Consider the following 21,981-nt stretch of genomic DNA (forward strand, 5'->3'; position numbering starts at 1 on the left):
CCATTAGAGAGAATTGGAACCCCCACAACTACAGAGTTGCTCGGACCACAAGGAGAGAGTAGTCCCTCGCCAAAACTAGTGAGCACCCACCTGTCACTGCAATGAGATAGGAGCCACCCTGCACATCCCTGTTAAAGATGAGTTGCCCCAAGGGAACTCGACAGGAGGTCCCATCGCAAGTCAAGAGGAACCCTGAGTACCAACGAACCTCAAGAAGAACCCCGAATTCTCCACCATGACTCCAGTGGGATCCTGCATTACACACTGGAATTCCTGAGGAACACTAATTTCCTGTTGCAATTGGAGAGGAGCTCTGAGTCCCCTGCGGCAACTTTAGAGGAAACCCCAAGTTTCCAGCAACAACTAGAGAGGAACTCTGAGTTTCTGCTGCAACTCAAGAGGAGGTCTGACTCCCTTGCTGCAACTCGAGAGGAAACACAAGTTCCCCACCTCAACTCAAGAGGAGTCCTGACTCCCCTGTTGCCACTTGAGAGGAATCCCGAGATCCCCATCGCAATTCTAGAGGAACTCCGAATTTCCCGCCACAGGTCGAAACAACACTGAGTTCCCTTTCAACTCGAGATAAGGCCTGATTCCTCTGTAGCAAATTAATGGAACATGTGACCCCAGGTGCAGGGTCTGGGGTGTGGTGTCACCCAGAGACTGTGCAGGTGTGATGCCAGGTGCAGGGTCTGGAGAGATGTGTCACCCTTGAAACTGTGGAAATAAGACAGCAGGTACAGGGTCAGGAGGGGAACATGCTGGAAATGATGGTCATGTGAACCCAGGTGCATAGTCTGGGAGGGAGTCAATATAGAGATTATTGACATGTGGCTCCAGGTATAAGGTCTTGGAGGTGGGGTTACCCTGGACTGTGGATATGTGATCCTAGTTGCTCAGTCTGGTGGGTGGGATCACCTTGGAGACTGTGGACGTGTGACCCCAGATACAGTGTCTGCAGAGGGGTGTCACCAATAGACACTGTGGAGATATGACCCAAATTCCAGGGTCAAGAGGGGTCAGCCACTGTGGACATTGACCTCAGGTTTAGGGTCTAGGAGGTGGGATACCCTAGAGACTTTGGATATGCTACTCCAGATACAGGGTTTGTGAGGTGGGGTACCCTAGGAGACTGTGTACACTTGTCCCCTGGTACAGGCTCTGGGAAGTGGGTTCATTTCTGGGACAGTGAACATGTGACTTAAAGTGTAGTTTCTGGGGAAGAGGCTGACCCTGGAGACTGTGGACTTGTGACAACATGTATATGACTTGGGAGGGGGTTACCCTGGAGACTGTACATGTGACCACAGATGTAGGGTGTGGATGGGGGGGTCACCTTGAGACTGTGGATGTGAACACAGGTGCTGGGTCTGAGAGCTGGGGTAACCCTGGAGACTGTGGACGTGGGACCTCAGGTACAGGGTCTTGGTGGTGGGGTCACCCTGGGGACTGTGGACATGTGACCCAAAGTGCAGTGTCTGGGGAAGAGGCTGACTCTGGAGACTGTGGATGTATGGCCCGTGTATATGGCCTGGGAGGGGGTCATCGTGGATACTGCAAACATCTAACAGCAAGTATAGGGCCTGGGAGGTGGGTCACAATGGAGACTGTGGCCATGTGACTCAAGTACAAGGTCTGGGGAGGGTTATCATCCTGGGGACTGTGGACTTGTGACCCCAGGTGCAACATTTGAAGGGGATCACCCTGAAAACTGTGGACATGTGACACTAGATGCAGGGTCTGGGAGGGGATCACCCTGGAGACTGAGGACATGTGAACCCAGTACTGGGTCTTGGAGGTGGGGTAACCCTAGAGACTATGTATGTGACCACAAGTACAGGGTCTGGGAGATGGGATCACCTTGGGGACTGTGCATGTGTGACTCCAAGTGTAGCATTTGAGGAGGGGGCTCTCCCTGGAGACTATGCACATGTGATCCAAGGTGAATGATCTGAGAGGGGATCATCAAGGAGACTGTGGACTTGCAACTACAGTAATTGGGTCTAGGAGTTGGGGTTACCCTGGAGACGGTGGACATATGATCCCAGGTGCAGGGTCTGGTGGGTGGGGTCACCCTGGAGACTGTGGACATGCGACCCCAGGTACAGGGTCTTGGAGGTGGGGGTCACCCTGGAGACTGGACGTGTTATCTCAGGTGCAGGGTCTGGGAAGGGAGTCACCCTGGAGAATGTGGATGTGTGACCCAGGTACAGGGTCTGGGAAAGAACATCATGATGAAAACTTTGGATTTGTGACCCCAGGTACAATGTCTGGGAGGATGGTCACAGTAGATACTATGGACATGTGATCCCAAATACAGTGCTTGGGAGGGGTCACCCTGGGAACTGAAGACACATGACCTCAGGTACAGGGTCTGGGAGGCTGTCATCCTGGAAATGGTGGACGTGTGACCCCATATGTAGTGACTGAGTGGGAGGTTACCCTGGAGGCTGTGGATATGTGATGCCAGGCGCTCAGACCAGTGTTGTGGGGTCAACCTGAAACCTATGAACATGTGACCACAGATTCAGCGTTTTTGGTGGTGTCATCCTGGAGACTATGGACGTGTGACCAGATGTTCAGAGCCTGGGAATGGTGGTCACCAAGGAGACTGTGGAGGTGTGACCACAGTTAAAAGTTCTGATGAGGTGGGGTTACCCTAGAGACTGGACATGTGACCCAATGTACAAGTCATGGTGAAGTGCGGTCAGCCTGGAGAAGTGGATGTGTGATCCCATGTGCAGTGTTTAGGAGTGAGTTTACCCTTGAAACTGAAAATGTGACCGCAGATACAGAGTCTTGGAAGGGAGTCCCCAAGGAGAATCTGGACATGTGACCCAGGTGCAGGTATTTCGAAGGGATCACCCTGGAACCTGTGGACGTGTGACACCAGGTGAAGGATCTGGGAGGTGGAGACACTAGAGAATGTAAACATGTGACCCGAGGTGTAGGGTCTTGGGAGGGGGCTCTCCCTGGATACTGTGGACGTGTGACACCAGTTACAGGGTCTGGGGAGAGGGGTCACCATGGAGACTGTTGACATGTGACCCCAGGTGCAGGGTTTGGTGTGTGGGATCACCATGGAGACTGTGGAATTTTGAAACCTGGTACAGATTTTGGGAGGTGAGTTCACGCTGGAGATGGGACATGTGACCCTATGTTCATAGTTTTGGAAGGGTGTCACCCTGGATATGGTGGACATGTGACCTCAGGTACAGGGTCTGTGGGGGATTCACCCTGGAGACTGTAGCCATGTGACCCGAGGAACAGGATTTGGGCTGGTGTGTCAGCCTGGAGACTCTGGACATGTTACCCCAGGTGCAGGATCTGGAAGGGAGTCAACCTGGAGATTCTGGACATGTGATTCCAGGAACAGCGTCTGGGGATGTGTGTCACACTATAGACAGTAGAAATGTTACCCCAGGTGCAGGTTAGGGAGGGGCTCACCCTGAAGATTGTGAATGTGTGACCCCAGATACATAGTCTGCAAGATGTGGTCTCTCTGGTGACAGTGGACATGTGACCCCAGGTAAAGGGTCTTAGAGGTGGGGTCACCTGGAGAATGTGAACATGTTAACTCAGGTGCAGGGTCTTGGAGGGATTTACCCTGATGACTGTGGATGTTAGAGTACAGGTGCAGGGTCTGGGAGTTTTGGTCACCCTAGAGACAGTGGTTGTGATACCCCAGTACAGGGTCAGGGAGGTTGGGTCAGCCTGGAGAATGTGGAAATGTCACTCCAGACAGGATGTAGGGAGGATTGTCACCCTGGAGACTGTGGACATGTAACCCCACCTACAGGGTCTGGGAGCATGATCACAGTAGAGACTGTGGAAATTTGACCCCAGGTATAGTATCTGTTAGGGGAGGTTACCCTGGAAACTGGATGTGTGATCCCAGGTGCTCGGACTGTAGTTGTGGGGTCACCCTGAAGTCTGTGGATGTTTGACTGTGGATTCAGTGTCCTGGGTGTTGTCACCCTGGAGACTATGGACGTGTGACCAGATGTTCACCATCTGGGAGTGGTAGTCACTCCGTGGAGATCAGACTGTGGAGGTGTGACCACAGATAAACATTCTGATGAGGTGGGGTCACCCTAGAGACTGTGGACATGTAACCCAAGGTACAAGTACTGGTGAGGTGCAGTCACCCTGGAAGCTGTGGTGGTGTGACCCCAGGTACAGGGTCTGGAAGGTTTGTCACCCCAGAGACCCTGGAGGTGTGACCTCAAGTGCAGGGTCTGGGAGGGAAGGTTACTGTGGAAACTAGAAATGTGACCCCAGGTCATGGTGGGATGTCACCAAGGAGACTCTAGACCTGTGACCCAGGTGCAGGTATTTCGAAGGGGTCACCCTGGAGCCTGTGGACCTGTGACCCTAGGTGAAGGGTCTGAGAGGTGGAGTCATCCTGGAAACTATGGATATGTGGCCCCAGGTTCAGGATCTGGTGAGAAGGTTCTCCCCGGAGACTGACATGTGATCCCAGATTCAGGGTTTGCTGATGTGGGGCACCCCACTGACTGTGGACCTGTGACCTTAGTTGCAGGGCCAGACAGGAGGGTTACCCTGGAAACTGCAGATATGTGACCCCAGGTATAGTGTCTGGGAGGTGGGCTCATACTGGAGACTGTGGAGTTTTGAACCCTGGTATAGAGTCTGGGAGGTAGAGTCAGGCTGAAGATTGGATTCAGTTCAGTTCAGTTACTCAGTACTGTCTGACTCTTTGCGACCCCATGAATAGCAGCACGCCAGGCCTCCCTGTTCATCACCAACTCCCAGAGTCTACCCAAACCCATGTCCATCGAGTCAGCGATGCTATCCAGTCATCTCATCCTCTGTCATCCCCTTCCCTTCCCTCTCTCAATCTTCCCAGCATCAGGGTCTTTTCCAATGAGTCAACTCTTTGCATGAGGTAGCCAAAGTATTGGAGACTGGATATGAGACCACATGTACATGGTCTGGGAAGGGGATCACCCTGAAGATGGTGGAGATGTAACCTCAGATACAGGGTCTGTGAGTGGGTTCACCATGGTGACTGGCCATGTGACCCCAGGTACAGGGTCTAGTATAGGCTGTCAGCCTGAAGACTCTGGACATGTTACCCTAGGTGCAGGTTCTGAAAGGAGGTCACCCTGGAGATTCCTCTGGGTATATGTGTCACCCTATAGACAATGGAAATGTGACGCAAGGTGCAGGTTCAGGAAGGGGTCACCCTGGAGACTGTGAACGTGTGATCCCAGGTGCATGGTCTGAGAGGTGTTGTCTCCCTGGAGACAGTTTCTGGGATGGTTTGTCACCCTGTAGACTCTGGACATGTTACCAATGTGCAGAGTCTGGGAAGGGGCTCACACGAGAGACTGTGGACATATGTCCCCAGGGACCTGATCTGGGAGGTGGGGTCACCCTGGAGACTGTGAACATGTTACCTCAGGTGCAGGGTCTGGGAGTGGTTTATCATGGAGACCGTGGACCTGAGAACCCAGGTGCTAGGTCTGTGAGGTTTGGTCACTGTGGTCGTGATACCACAGTACAGGGTCAGGGAGGTTGGGTCACCTGGAGAATGTGGATGTGTGACACTATGTACAAATCTGGAGAGGACTGTCCATGGTGGACTGTGGACATGTGACTCAGATACAGGTTGTGGCAGGGGGCGTCACAATGGAGACTGTGGACATATGACCCCAGGTGCAGGGTCTCAGAGGGATGTCACCCTGGAGACTGTGGACTTGTGAATTCAGGTGTATAGTCTAGAGGGAGTTCACATAGGAGACTTTGGATATGTGAACCCCATGTGCACTGTTTGGGAGTCCTCTCCCTTAAGACTGTGGATGTGTGACTCCAGGTTCAGGGTCTGGGAGAGGGTGTCACCATGAAGACTGTGGACACGTAACCCCAGGTATAGGGTCTGGAAGGGGTTCACCCTAGAGGCTGTGGATGTGTGAACTGAGGTGCAGGGTTTGGGAAGTGGTATCACTCAGGATTGCTGGCAGGTTACTCCAGGTGCATGGTGTGGGAAAGAGTCACCTTGTAGACCATGGACTTGCAATCCTAGGTGCAGGGTCAGGGAGGTGCTGTCACCCTGCAAACTGTGGTCTTGTGACCCCAGGTACAGGGTCTGGAGGTGGGCTTATCCAGGCGACTGTTGATGTGTGACCCCTGGTAAAGTGTCTGGAGTGGTTTGTCACCCTATAGACTCTGAACATGTCACCAATGTTCAGACTGTGGAGACTGTGGATGTGTAACCCAGGTACAGGGTTTGGGAGGGGTAAACCCTGGGGACTGTGGACATGTGACTCCATGTGTAGGGACTCAGAGGTGGGGTCGCCTTGAGACTATGGACATGTGATCCCAGGTGCATGGCCTGGGAGGAGGTCACCATGGAGACTGTGGATGACTCCAGGTATATGGCCTGGGAGGAGGGGTTACCCTGGACTGTGGACATGTGATCCCAGTTACTCGGTGTGGGAGGTGGGGTCACACTGGAGACTGTGGATGTGTGAGCCCAGATACAGTGTTTGTGGGGGGGTATCACACTAGACACTGTGGAAATGTGACCCCAGGCCCAGGGTCTAGAGAGTGTCACACTGAATACTGTAGACACGTGACTCCTGGTGGCAGGGTCTGAGAGGTGGGGTCACCCTGGAGACTGTGAATGTGGGACCCCAGGTACTGGGTGTTGGAGGCGGGGTCACACAGTAGACTGTAAACATGTGACCCCAGATACAGAGTCTGTGAGGTGGGCTCACCCTGGGGACTGTGGACATGTGACTAAAAGTGAAGGATTTGGTGAGGCAGCTCTACCCAGAGACTCTGACATGTGATCTAAGGTGAATGGCCTGGGAGGGGTCACCATGGAGACTGGGGACTTGTGACTCCAGGTATAGGGTCTAGGGGTTGGGGTTACCCTAAGACTGTGAACATGTGACCCTGGTACAGGGTCTGAAGGTGGGCTTATCCTGGAAACTGGAGGTGTCATCCCATGTTTATGGTATGGGGCTTTACCCTGGATACTGCAGATATTTGACCCCAGGGACAGGATCTGCAAGGGGAGTCACCATGGAGACTATGCACATGTGACCCCAGGTACAGGACCTGGGAGAGGTATCACCCAGGGAACTGTAAAAATGTGACCCCAAGTGCAAAATCAGGAGTAGTCACCCTGGAGACTGTATAAGTGTGACCAAAGGTACAAGGTTGGGAGGTGGGATCACCCTTCAGACAGTAGACATGTGACCCTGGTCCAGGGCCTGGGAGGGTGTCACCCTGGAGTTTGTGGACATGCGACCCAGGTGCAGGGTTGGGAGGATTTCACCATGGAGACTGTGGACATGTGACTGCAGGTGCAGGATCTGGAAGGTGGGTCACCCTCGAGGTTTTGGATGTGTGACCCTAGGTGCAGGGTGTGTGGAAGGGGATCAAATTGGAGACTAGAAGTTTGATCCCAGGTTCTAGTCAAGGTTTTTCCAGTAGTCATGTATGGATGTGAGAGCTGGATGGTGAAGAAAGCTGAGCAATGAAGAATTGATGCTTTTGAACTATGGCGTTGGAGAAGACTCTTGAGAGTTCCTTGGACTGCAAGAAGATCCAATCAGTCCATCCTAAAGGAGATCAGTCCTGGGTGTTCATTGGAAGGACTGATATTGAAGCTGAAATTCCAATACTTTGGCCACCTCATGCAAAGAGTGGACTCATTGGAAAAGACCCTAATGCTGGGAGGGATTGTGAGTAGGAGGAGAAGGGGATGACAGAGGATGAGATGGCTGGATGGCATCACCGACTCGATGGACATGGGTTTGGGTAGACTCCGAGAGTTGGTGATGAACAGGGAGGCCTGGTGTGCTGCAATTCATGGGGTCACAAAAAGTCGGACAGGACTGAGTGACTGAACTGAACTGAACTGTACAGGATCTGGGAAGGGAGTTATCCAGGATACTGTGGATGTACCCCAGGGTAGGCTCTGGGAGGGGTTCACCACGGAGACTGTGGACATGTGACCCCAGGTTTAGGGTCTGGGAGGCGGCTTTACTCTGGAAACTGGAAATGTAATGCCAGGTATATGGTCTGGGAGGTGGGTTCACCCTGGAGACTGTGGACGAGTGACACCAGGGTCAGGGTCTTGGAGGTGGGGTCACCCTTGAAACTGTGGACCTTTGACTTCAGATGTAGGTTCTGTGAAGTGTGGACATGTGCAGGGACTTAAGTGTAGACGTGTGACCCCGGGTATTGGGTGTTGGAGGTTGGGTCACACAGTAGTACTTGGTGACATGTGACCCTAGGAACAGAGTCTGTGAGGTGAAGTCACTGTGGACATTTGTCTAAAAGTGCCAAATTTGGTGAGAGGGCTCTCCCTGGAGACTCTGATGTGTGATCCAAGGTCCATGGTCTGGAAGGAGGTCACCATGGAGACTGTGGACTTGTGACTTCAGGTATAGGGCCTAGGAGTTGGGGTTACCCTGCAGATTGTGGACATGTGACCCCTGGTAAAGGGTCTGGAGGTGGGCTCATGCTGGAAACTGTGGAGGTGTGACCCCATGTTTATGGTCTGGGGGGAGTTACACTGGATACTACAGATATTTGACCCCAGGGACATGGTCTAGGAAGGGAGTCATCATGGAGACTATGCACATGGGACCCCACGTACAGGACCTGGGAGAGGTGTCATCCAGGGGACTGTAGAAATGTGACCTCAGGTGCAGGATCAGGAGCAGTCATGCCAGAGACTGTTTAAGTGTGAGACAGGTGCAGGGTCTGGAAAGTGGAGTCACCCTTCAGACTGTAGACATGTAACCCCAGTCCAGGGTCTGGGGGGATGTCACCCTGGAGCTTGTGGACGTGTGACCCAGGTGCAGGGTTGGGAGGGTTTCATCATGGAGACTGTGGACATGTGACCCCAGGTGTAAGGTCTGGGAGGTGGGTTTACTCTGGAAACTGGAACTGTAATTCCAGGTACATGGTCTGGGAGGTGGGTTCACTCTGGAGACTGTGGACGAGTGACACCAGGGTCAGGGTTTTGGAGGTGGGGTAACACTGGAGACTGTGGACATTTGTGAGTCACTCTGAGGAGTGTGGAAGAGTAACCCCAGGTGCAGGGACTTGAGAGGTTACTCACCCTGGAGTCAGTGATATCTGACCCCAGGTACATCATCTGGGAGGTGAGGTCACCTGGAGATGGTGTACATGTTACCCTAGGTGCAGGGTCTGTGAGGTAGGTCACACTGGAGACTGTGGACATATGATACAAGGTGCAGTATCTGGGTAGGGAATCACCCTGAATATTGTGGAAGTATGACAACAGGTACAGGATCTGGGAGGGTTATCACCCTGGAGACTGTGGACATGTGACCCCAGGTATAGCATATGAGAGGAAGGTCACAGAAGAGTCTGTGGACTTGTGAACCCAAAGACAGTGCTTGGGAGGGGTCACCTTGGGGACTGAAGACATGTGACCTCAGGTACAAGGTCTGAGAAGTTGTCACCCTGGAAACTGTGGACATGTGACATCAGGTGTAGTGTTTGTGAGGGGAGGTTACCCTGAAGACTGTGGACAGATGATCCCAGGAGTTCAAACAGATGTGGTGAGTCACCCTGAAGTCTGTGGACATGTGACCACAGGTACAGGGTCTGGGGGGTGTGTCACCCTGGAGACTGTGGACATGTGACCAGAGCTAAAAGTTCTAATGAGGTGAGGTCACCCTATAGACTGTGGTAATGTGACCCAAAGTAAAAATTATGGTGAGGTGGGGTCACCCTGGAGACTGTGTACGCGTGACCCCACATGTAGGTTCTGGGAGGGGAGGTTACCCTGGAAACTGGAAATGTGATCCCAGGTACAAGATCTGGGAGGGGGTGTCATCAAAGAGACTGTGGACATTGAGCCCAGGTACATGTACTTCTAAACATTCAACCTGAAGCCCATGGACGTGTGACCCCATGTGAAGTGTCTGGAAAAGATTTACCCTGGAGACCGTGGACGTGAGAAGCCAAGTGCAGGGTCTAGGAAGACGGTCACCCTGAAGACTGTGGTTGTGATTCCCCAGTACAGGGTCAGGGAGGTTGGGTCACCCTGGAGAATGTGGACGTGTGACCCCATGTACACAATCTGGGGGGTATTGCCATCCTAGAAACAGTGGTTAGGTGACCGCAGGTGCAGGGTCTGGTAGGTGGGTGTCACAATGGAGACTGTGGATGTATAATCCCAGGAGAAAGGTCTGGGAGGGTTTTCACCCTGGAGAGTGTGCACGTTTGACCCCAGGTACTGGGTATATGGAGATGGGTCACCTTGGAGACTTTCGACATGTGACCCCAGGTGCAGGTTCTGGGGAGGGAGCTCACCTGGCAGACTGTTAGACATATGGCCCCACATACATGGTCTTGGATGTGGAGTCATCCTGGAGATAATGGACATGTGACCCCAGGTGTAGGGTCTGAGATGGGAGATTCTCTATAGACTGTGATTGTAAGACCCCAGTACAGGGACAGGGAGGTCCCTGTGTGGATGTGACAGCATGTACAAAATATGGGGAGCATTGTCACCCTCGAGACTGTGAACATGCAACCCCAGTTACAGGGTCTGGGATGGAGGTCATTCTGGAGACTCTGGACATGTGACACCAGGTTCAGGATCTGGGCAGGGCTGTCACATAGGACATTGTGAAAGTGTGACCCCAAGTACAGGGTCTGGGAGAGTGTCACTTGGGAGGCTGAAGATATTTCTTCCCAGGTACAGGATCTGGGAGGGGGGTAACCCTAAAGACTATGGACATGTGTCCCAGGTACAGAGTCTGGGAGGAGGGTTCATACTGGACACTGTGGACATGTGACCCCAAGTGCAGGTTCTTTGAGGTGGTGTCCCCCGGAGACTGTACATGTGACCCTAGGTACAGGGTCTGGGAAGTGTGGTCCCCCTGAGGACTGTGGATGTGTGATCCAAGGTACATGGTATGGGAAAGGGTAGCCATAGAGAATGTGGACATGCGAATCCAGATATAGTGTGTAGGACTTGGGGTTACACTGTCAACTGTGGACATCTGATCCCAGGTACAGGGTCTGGGATGTGGGGGTCACTCTGGAGATTGTGCAGGTGTGACCCTAGGTACAGGATATGGAGATTTTGGAAATGTGACCCCAGGTGCAGGGTTGGGTGGGAGTCAACCTGGAGACAGTGGTTGTATAATCCCGAGTGCATGGTCTACGAGAGAATCACCATGGAGACTATGGAATGTGACTTCAGGTTTAGGCTCTGGGAGGTGGGGTAACACTGTAATGTAGATATGTGATTCTCATTGCTCTGTCTAGGGGGTGGGGTCACCCTGGAGACTATGGACGTGTGACCCAACGTACAGTGTCTGCAGAGGGGTGTCACCCTAGGCAATATGGAAATGTGACCCCAGGTCCAGGGTCAAAATGAGGTCACCCTGGATACTGTGGACATGTGACCCCAGGCACAGGGTATAGGAGGTGATGTCACCCTGGAGATTTTGGGTGTGGGATCCCAGGTGCTGGTCTTTGAGGTGAGGTCTCCCTAGAGACTTAGTACACGTGTCCCCCGTTACAGGTTCTAGGAGGTGAGTTCATTTCTGGGACAGTGAACGTGTGACTTAAAGTGCAGTGTCTGGGGAAGAGGCTGACCCAGGAGACTGTGGACTTGTGACAACATGTATATGGTCTGGGAGGGGGTAACCCAGGAGACTATGTACATGTGACTCCAGGTGCAGGGTCTTGGAGGTGGGGTCACCCTGGGGACTGTGGACATGTGACTAAAAGTGCAGGGTTTGGGAATAGGGCTCTCCCTGGATAAGGTGATTTTATAATCCCAGGTGAATGGTCTGGGAAGGGGTCACCATGGAGACTGTGGACTTGTGATGCCAGGTATATGGTCTGGGAGGTGGAGTTACCCTAGACTGTGGGACATGTGACCCTTGTTGCTCGGTCTAGGGGCAAGGATCACCTTAGAGACTGTGGACATGTGACCCCAGGTACAGTATGTATGGACGGGTGTCACCCAGGACACTGTGGAAATGTGTCTCCAGGTCCGGGGTTGAGAGGGGGTCACCCTGGATACCGTGGACATATGACCCCAGGTGCAGGGTCTAGAAGGTGGGGTCACCCTGGTGTCTTTGGACATGCAACCCCAGATGCAGGGTCTGTGAGGTGGGATATCCCTGGAGACTGTGTACAGGTTCTGGGATGTGAGGTCACCCTGGAGACTGTGCACATGAGACACAAAGTGCAGTGTCTGGGGAAGAAACTGACCCTGGAAAGTGTGGACGTGTGTCCCAGTGTATATGGTCTGGGAGGGGGTCATCATGGAGACTGTGGACATGTGACCTCAGATGCAGGGTTTGAAAAGTGGGGTCACTCTTGGGATTGTTGACAGGTTACCCCAGGTGCATGGTCTGGGAAAGAGTCATCTTGGAGACTGAACATGTGGCACTAGGTGCAGAGTGGGAGGTGCTATCACCTTGCACATTGTGGTCATGTGACCCAAGGTACAGTGCCTGGAGGCAGGCTCATCCAAGAGACTGGGACATGTGACCCCAGGTAGTGGCTGGTGTGGTTTGTCACGCTGTAGATTCTGGACATATATGGGAGGGGGTCACATGTAGGAGACAGGCCTATTTAAAGGCCTGGCAGAAGAGTTAAGCAATTTTGCTGAGAGGACATGACTCAGCATGTCACTCCTGAAGGAATCCAAGAAGGAACAAAAAACATCTTGAAAGCAGGATGTACGTCTGGGGGTGGAAAGCCATCAGCAGACTGTTCCTATCTTTGTCACCTGGGAGGCACATAAAGATTAATTAGGCCTTTATCCTTGAGGCAGAAAAGCAGGGATTCAAAAATGCTAAATATTAACTGCACAGGATTATCATTGAAGGCCATCCAGCATGCTATGCTCCTATAAGCACATACAAGCTAGTCTCAAAAAGTATAATAAAGCAGACATGAGATCTGTTTGGGCACCTTCACCTCATGGTGGTGTTGGTCCCCTGATCCCCACTGTAACTTTCTTGAATGTTTCTCATTCTTTTGCCATGCTGTGCTTTCAGGAACCTGTGCTGTTGAGCTGGACTCTACAGTCACCATGGAAACTATGGACATGTAAGCCCAAGTACAGGGACTGAGAGGGTTAAACCTGGGGACTCTGGATCTGTGACCCCAGGTGTAGGGTGTCTAAGGTGGGGTCACCCTGAGACTGTGGACATGTGATCCCAGGTGCATGGTCTGGGAGGGGGTCACCATAGAGACTATGGACATGTAACGCCAGGTATAGGGTCTGAGAGGGGTAAACCCTGGGAACCAGTACAGGGACTGGGAGGGGTAAACCTGGGGACTATGGACCTGTGATCCCAGGTGTAGGGTGTCAAAAGTGGGGTAACTCTGACACTGCAGACATGTGATCCTGGGAGGTGGGATTACCCTGGACTGTGAACATGTGATCCTTGTTACTTAGTCTAGGGGGTAGGGTCACACTGGAGACTCTGAACATGTAAGCCCAGGTATAGTTTTTGTGGAGGAGTGTCATACTAGAAACTTTGGAAATGTGTCCCCAGGTCTAGGGTAGAGAGGGTGTCACCCTAAATACTGTGGACATGCGGCCCAGGTGGAGGGTCTAGCAGCTTGCATCACCCTAAAGACTGTGGCCATCTGACCCCAGGTTCATGGTCTGGAGAGGGGTGTCAGCCTGGACTCCAGACATGTTACCCAAGGTGCCGGTTCTGGAAGTGGTTCACCCTGGAGATTCTAGACATGTGATTCCAGGTATATGGTCCAGAGAGGTGTGTCATCCTATAGACTGTGGTAGTGTAATCCAGGCACAGAATGGGGAAGGGGTCACCATGGAGACTGTGAAGGTGTGACCACAGGTGTATGGTATGAAAAGTGTGGTGTCCCTGGAAAGAGTGGATGTTTGACCTCAGGTACAAGGTCTGGGGAACTGCGGTCACCATGGAGACTGGACATGTGACCCCAGGTACAAGATCTGGGAGGTAGGGTCACTCTGGGACTGTGGACATGTGACCCCATGTGCAGATTGTGGGGAGGGTTCTCACTCAGGAGACTGGACAAATGACCCCAGGTACATGACTGGGAGGTAGGGTAACCCTCGAGATTGTGGACTTGTTCCTTCAGGTGAAGGGCTTGGGAGGGTTTCACTGTGGAGACTGTGTATGTGAGAACCCAAGTGCAGGGTCTGGGAGTTGGGGTAACTGGGAGACAGTGGGTGTGTGACCCCATGTGGAGAGTCTGGTGAGGGTGCTCAGCCAGGACACTGTGGATATATAGCCCCAGGTACATGACTGGGAGGTGAGGTCACCCTGGAGATTGTGAACATTCCCGAGATACCTGTCACAACTCGAGAGGAACCTCGAGTGTCTCATCACAACTCTAGAAGAGTTCCCATGTTTTCCATCTAATCTCAAGATGAGGCCCAGATCCCCTGCTTCAACTCGAGAGGAATTCAGACTTTCCCTTCGCACCTCAAGAGGAGGCCTGTCTCACATATTGAAAGACCCCGAGGTCTGTGCTCAAGTCGAAACAACACCGAGTTCTCCACAACTCGAGATAAGGCCTGATTTCCCTGCACTAACTCAGATGGAAGCCCGAGTATCCTGTCACAACATTAAGGGAGGTCTGAGTTCCCTGTTGCACCTCTAGAAAAAGGCCTTGTTCCCCACCTCATCTCAACCAAAAGCCTAATACCGCTTTTACAACTCGAGAGGAAAGTGGAGTTCCATGCCTCAAAAAAAGATGAGGCCTGACTCCCCTGTTGAAACTTGATAAGAACCCTGAGATCCCTATTCCAACCAGAGAAGAAGGCTGAGTTTCCCGCCTCTACTTGAGATGAGGGCCTATTCCCCTGCAGCAACTCAAAGGAATCCCGAGGTGGCCCCACAACTTGAAAGGAGAACTGACTTTCCTGAGGCAACAGGAGAGGTTCCCTGAGGTCCCCATTGCAACTCTAGAGGAACCCCAGTTTCCCACCACAACTCGAGAGAAACAGTGAGATATCCCATCAAACACGAGATGAGGCCCTTTTTCCATGCAGCACCTCAAGAGCAATCCCAAGTTCCCTCTCGAAACTCGAAAGGAGGCTTGACTCCCTTTATTCACCTCAAGAGGTTCCCCAAGATACCTGTCACAATTCAAGAGGAAACTTGAGTTTCACGCCACAGCTTGAGAAGAGCCCCGTGTTCCCCACCTAATCTCGAGATGAGAGCTGATTCCCCAGTTTCCAATGCAGAGGAATCCCGATATTCCCTTCACAACTCTAGAGGAGGCCTGTCTCATCTATTGAAAATTGAAAGGAACCCCATGGGTCCTGCCAGAAGTCAAAAGGAAACTGAGTTCCCCCTCAATTCGAGATAATGCCAGATCCCCTGCACTGAATTGAATGGAACCCCGAGTAACACCTCACAACACAAAGGGATGTTGGATTCACCAGTTGTACCTCTAGAAAAAGCCTGAAATTCCCCAACTGAACTCAACAGGAGTCTTGAAAACCCTTTTACAACTTGAAAGGAAAGCGGAGTTCATGTCTCAACAAGAGATGAGGCCTGACTCCCTTGGTGAAAATCGATAGGAACCCCGAGATCCCTGTTGCAACTGGAGAGGAACCCCAAGTTTTCTTCCTCAAATCGAGATGAGGCCCCATTCCCCTATAGTGACTTGAGAGGAATGCCGAGGTGCCCCTCGCAATTTGAAAGTATGCCTGACTTCCTAAGCCAATATGAGAGATTATCAGAGATCCCTGTCACAACTCAATAAACACCACGGAATTCCCCCCTCAATGTGAGTTGAGGCCCGATTCTCCTGCAGTGATTTGAGAACAATCCCGCTCTCCCCCTCGCAACTAGAAAGGAGGCCTGCCTTCCCTGAGGCAACATGAGAGATTCCCCGAGTACCCTGTTGCAATTCGAGAGGACCCAAAGCTTCACACTGCAACTTGAAAAACACCACAAGATTCCCCCTCAATGCGAGATGAAGCCCAATTCCCCTGCATTGACTCGAGATAAATCCCTAGTTCCCCTTCGAAATTGGAAAGGTGGCTCGACTCTTTTTATGCAACTCAAGAAGATTCTCAAGATACCCATCACAATTCTAGAGGAACCAGATGTTACAGCCACAACTCGAGAAGAGCCCCGTGTTCCCCACCTCATCCCAAGATGAGGGCTGATTCCCTGAAGTGACTCTAGAGCAATCCCACACTCCCTCTTGCAGCTCAAAAGGAGACTTGGCTTCCCTGAGGCAACAAGAGAGGTTCCCTGAGGTCCCCGTCACAACTTGAGAGGAACTCAGAGTTTCCTGCCTCAACTCGAGATGAGGGCCTATTTCCATGCAGTGACTCGAGAGGAATCCTGACTTTTCCCTCACACCTCAAGATGAGGTCTGTCTCATATATTGAAACTTGAGAGGAACCCCGAGGTCCCTGCCATAAGTGGAAAGGACACCGAGTTCCCCCTCAACTGAGGTAAAGCCTGATTCCCCTGAATCAACTCGAAAGGAACCCCGAGTATCCCCTAAACACGAAGGGAGGTCTGATTCCCCTCTTGGACCTCCAGAAATGCCCACGTTCCCCACCTCAACTCGACAGGAGTCCTGACACCCCTTTACAAATTGAGAAGAAAGCCGAGTTCCATGCTTCAAAGGAGACGAGGCCAGATTCCTCTGATGAAATCTAGTAGGAACCCCGAGATCCCTGTTGCAACTGGAGAGGAGACCTGAGTTTCCCACCTCAACTCGAGATGAGGTCCTATTTCCCTGTAGCGACTCGAGAGAAATACCGAGGTGTCCCTCGCAACTTGAAAGGAGTCTTGACTTGCCTGAGGTTCCCTGAGGTTCTCATTGCAACTCAAGATGAACCCAAAGTTTCCTGCCGCAACTCGATAAACAACACGAGCTTCACCCCTCATGAGACATGAGGCCCAATTCCCCTGCAGTTACTGGAGGGCAACCTCATGCTCCCCCTCACAACTCGAAAGGAGACCTGACTTCCCTGAGGCAATATGAGAGGTTTCCTGAGGTCCCCATCGCAACTCCAGAACTGAAAGCTTCCAGGGGCAACTCGAGAAAAACCACGAGATTCAACCCTCAACGCGAGATGAGCCCCTTTTCTCCTGAAGTGCCTCAAGAGCAATCACGAGTTCCCTGTCGAAACTCAAAAGGAAGCTTGGCTCCCTTTATGTAACACAAGAGGTTCCCTGGGATACCCGTCGCAACTTGAGAGGAACACCGAGTTTCCCGCCACAACTCGAGAAGTGCCCGGAGTAGCCCACCTCATCTCAAGATGAGGGCCGATTCCCCTGCTTCATCTCGAGAGGAATCCCTACTTTCCCTTCACACCTCAAGCTAAGGCCTATCTCACCTATTGAAACCAGAGAGTAACCCCGAGTTTCGTTCCACAAGTTGAAAGGACAACGTTCCCCCTCAACTCGAGAAAAGACCTGATTCCCCTGTTGAAACTCAATAGGAACCCCAAGATCCCTGCAGCAACTAAAGAGGAAACCTGAGTTTCCCACCTCAACTCAAGATGAGGCCCTATTCCCCTGAAGTGACTTGAGAGGAATCCCGAGGTGCCCCTCAAAACTTGAAAGAAGGCCAACTTCCCTGATGCAACATGACTCGTTCCCTGAGGTCCCAGTCACAACTCGAGAGGAACTTAAAGCTTACAGCCAAAACTCGAGCAACACCACAAGATTTCCCCATCAATGCAAGATAAAGCCTGATTCCCCTGCAGTGACTCGAGATAAATCCCAAGTTCCCTTTCAAAATTTGAAAGGTGGCTTGAATCTTTTTATGCAACTCAAGAGGTTTCTCAAGATACCCTTTGCAACTCTAGAGGAAACTGAGGTTACAGCCACAACTCGAGAAGAGCCCCATGTTCCCCACTTCATCTTGAGAGGAAGTTCAACTCCCCTGCTTGGACTTGACAGGAATACTGACTTTCCCCTGCCACCTCAAGAGGAGGCCTGTATCAACTATTGAAAATTGAGAGGAACCCCGCAGTTCCTGCCACAAGTCAAAAGGACACTGACTTCCCCCTCAACTTGAGATAAGGACTAATTCCCCTGAACCAACTCGAATGGAACCCCAAGTATCCCCTCACAACATGAAAGGAGGTCTGATACCCCTGTTGCATCTGTAGTAAAAGGCCCAGTTCCTTGCCCCAACTCGAGAAAGTGCTGAGTTGCCCACCTCATCTTGAGATGAGGGCCCATTCCCCTGCTTCATCTCAAGAGGAATCCCGACTTTCCCCTCGTACCTCAAGAGAAGGCCTTTCTCACCTATTGAAACTCAATAGGAACCCCGAGGTTCCTGCTGCAAGTCAAAAGGACCCCGAGTTCCCCTTCAACTTGAGATAAGGCCTGATTCCCCTGCATTGAATCGAATGGAACCCTGAGTATCCCCACACAACACGAAGGGAGGTCTGACTCCCTTTTTGCACCTCTAGAAAAAGCTGCTGTTTTCCACTTCAACTGGAGAGGAGACCTGACACCCCTTTTACATCTCGAGAGGAAAGGGGAGTTCCATGCATCAATGCCTCAACACGAGCCGAGGCCTGACTCTCAGCTGAAACTTGATAGGAATCCCTAGATCCATGTCATAAATGGAGAAGAACCCTGAGTTTCCTGCCTCAACTCGCGATGAGGCCCTATGCCCTGGCAGCAACTTGACAGCAATACCACACTCCCCCTCACAATTCAAAAGGAGACTTGACTTCCCTAAAGCAACACGAGAGGGTCCCTGAAGTCCCTGTCACAATGCAAGAGGAACCCCAAGCTTCCCAATGCAACTCGAGAAAAACCACAAGATTACCCCCTCAACTCGAGGTGAGGCCCTATTACACTGCAGCGACAAGAATGGAACCCCAGGTATACCCTCACTACACAACGGAGGTCTGACTCCCCTGTTGCACCTCCAAAAAAGCCCAAGTTCTCCACAAAATGTGACAGGAGACCTGACACCCATTTTACAACTCGGGAGGAAAGTGGAGATCCATGCCTCAAAACAAAATGAGGTCTGACTCCCCTTTGAAACTTGATAAGAACCCCAAGATCCTTGGCACTATTGGAGAGGAGCCCTGAGTTTCCTGCCTCAACTTGAAATGAAGCCCGATTCCCCTGAGGCAACTCGAGAGAAATCCCGAGGTGCCCCTCGCAGCTTGAAAGGAGGCCTGACTTCCCTGAGACAACAGAAAAGGTTCCCTGAGGTCCCTGACACAATTTGAGAAGAACCCCAAGCATCCCGCCGCAACCCGAAATCACCACGAGATCTCCCCCCGCCCAAGGCAAAATGAGGCCCAATTCCCCCGCAGTGATTTGAGAGCAATCCCACGATCACCCTTGCAATTCGAAAGGAGACTTGACTTCCCTGAGGCAACAGGAGAGATTCCCTGAAGTTCCCGTCTTAAGTTGAAAAGAACCCATGGTTCCCACCGAAACTCGAGAAATACCCTAAGATCTCCCTCAACGTGATATGAGGCCCTTTTCCCCTGCAGCAACTTGAGAGAAATACCGACATGCATTTTGCAAGTTCAATGGAGGCCTTACTTCCCTGAGGCAATATGAGAGGTTCCCTGAGGTCCCCGTTGCAAGTAGAGAGGAACCCCAAGCTTCAAGTCCAGAAAAACCACGAGATTCCCCCCTCAATGCAAGATGAGGCCATTTTCCCCTGTATTCCATAGAGAGCAATTCCAAGTTCCCTTTTGAAACTCAAAAGGAGGCTTGACTCCCTTTATGCAAGTCAGGAGGTTCCTTGAGATAATAGTTGCAATGGGAGAGGAACCTCAAGTGTCTCACAACTTGAGAAGAGTCCCATATTCTCCACCTCATCTCGAGGTGACACCCAGTTACCCTGCTTCGTCTCAAGAGGAATTCCGACTTTCCCTTTGCACCTCAAGAGGAAGCCTGTCTCACCTATTGAAACTCCAGAGGAACCCCAAGGTTCATGCCTCAAGTCAAAAGGACTCCAAGTTCACCCTTACGTCAAGATAAGGCCTGATTCAACTGCACCAACTCAAATGGAACCCCAAGTATCCCGTCACAACACGAAGGGAGGTCTGACACCCCTGTTCCACCTGTAGAAAAAGCCCAAGTTCCCCACCTCAACTCGAGAAGAGGCCCAATTCCCCTTCAGCAACCTGAAAGAAATCCCGAAGTGGCCCTCACAACTTGAAAGGAGGCCTGATTTCCCTGTGGCAACCTGAGAGGTTCCCTGAGGTCCCTGTTGCAACTCAAAAGGAACCCAAACCTTCCCACCACAACTCAAGAAACACCATGAGAGTCCCCCCTCAGTGCCAGGTGAGGCTGGATTCCCCTTCAATGTCTTGAGAACAATCCTGCACTCCCCCTTGCAACTTGAAAGGAGACTTCACTTCCCTGAGGCAACACGAGAAGTTCCTTGAGGTCCACGTCACAACTCTAGAGGAATCCCAAGCTTCCTGCCGCAACTCGAGTAAAACCACGAGATTCTCCCCTCAACACAAGATGAGGCCCTTTTTCCCTGAGTTCCTCAAGAGCAGTCCTGAGTTCCTTCTCGAAACTCGAAAGGAGGCTTTACACCCTTTATGCAACTCAAGAAGTTCCCCTAGATACCTGTCACCACTCGAGAGGAACCCCAAGTTTCCCACCCCAACTCAAGAACAGCCCCATGTTCCCAACCTCATCTTGATATGAGGGCCGGTTCCCCTCTTTTCACTCGAAAAGAATAGCAAATTTCTCCTCCCACTTCAAGAGTATGCCTGTCTCACCTATTGAAACTAGAGAGGGACACCATGGTTCCTGATGCAAATCGAAAGGTTACCAAGATCCTCTCAACCCAAGATAATGCCTGATTCCCATGCACCAACTCGAATGGAACCCAGACTATCTCCTCACAACATGAAGGGATGTCTTACTCCCCTTTGCACCTCTATAAAAAGCCCAAGTTCCCCCTCCTGAACTCGACAGGAGGCCTGATACCCATTTTCCAACTCGAGAGGAAGCTGAGTTCAATGCCTCAACATGAGACCAGGCCTGACTCCCCTGTTGAAACTCGATAGGAACCCCGGGATCCCTGTCAAAACTGGAGAGGAAACCTGAGTTTTCCACCTCAATCAAGATGAGGCCTTATTACCCTGCAGTGACACTATAGGAATCCCAAGGTGCCTCTCACAACTTGAAAGGAGGCCTGACTTCCCAGAGGCAACATGAGGTTCCCTGAGGTCCCCATCACAACTCGAGAGGAACCCAAAGCTTCACGCAGTGACTCAAGAAACATCACAGATTCCCTGCTAAATTTGAGTTGAGGCCCGGTTGCCCTGCAGAAACTGGAGAGCAACCCTGCACTCCTCCTTGCAACACGAAAGGAGAATCGACTTCCTTGAGTCAACATGAGAGGTTTCCTGAGGTTCCCATCGCAACTCAAGAGGAATGCGAAGCTCCCCTCCTCAATTCAAGAAAAACCACAAAATTCCCCCCTCAAAGCGAGATGAGAACCATTTCCCCTACAGCACCTCAAGAGCAATTCAGAGTTCCTTCTTGAAACTAGAATGGAAGCTTTTTAGTGGAAGCTGACTACCTTTATGCAACTCAAGAGCTTCCCTGAGATACCCGTTGCAACTTGAGAGGAACCCCGAGTTTCCCACCACAACTTGAGAACAGCCCTGTGTTCCTCACCTCATCTTGAAATAAAGGCCGATTCCCCTGTTTCGATTTGAAAGGAACCCTGACTTTGCCCTCACACCTAAACAGCAGGCCTGTCTCACCTACTGAAACTCGACAGGAACCCCACCTTTCATGCTGCAAGTCGACACCACACCGAGATCTCCGTCAACTCGAGATAAGGCCTGATCCCCCTGCACTGACTCAAATGGAACCCTATCCCCTCACAACATGAAAGGAGGGCTGACTTTGCTGTTTCATGTCTAGAAGAAGTCCAAATTCCCTGCCACACCTTGACAGGTACCTGACACCCCTTTTACAACTCGAGGGGAAAGCCGAGTTCCATGCC

The sequence above is a fragment of the Bos taurus genome, chromosome 19 (assembly GCF_002263795.3).
Source record: "Bos taurus isolate L1 Dominette 01449 registration number 42190680 breed Hereford chromosome 19, ARS-UCD2.0, whole genome shotgun sequence".
In the NCBI taxonomy this organism is placed as follows: domain Eukaryota; kingdom Metazoa; phylum Chordata; class Mammalia; order Artiodactyla; family Bovidae; genus Bos; species Bos taurus.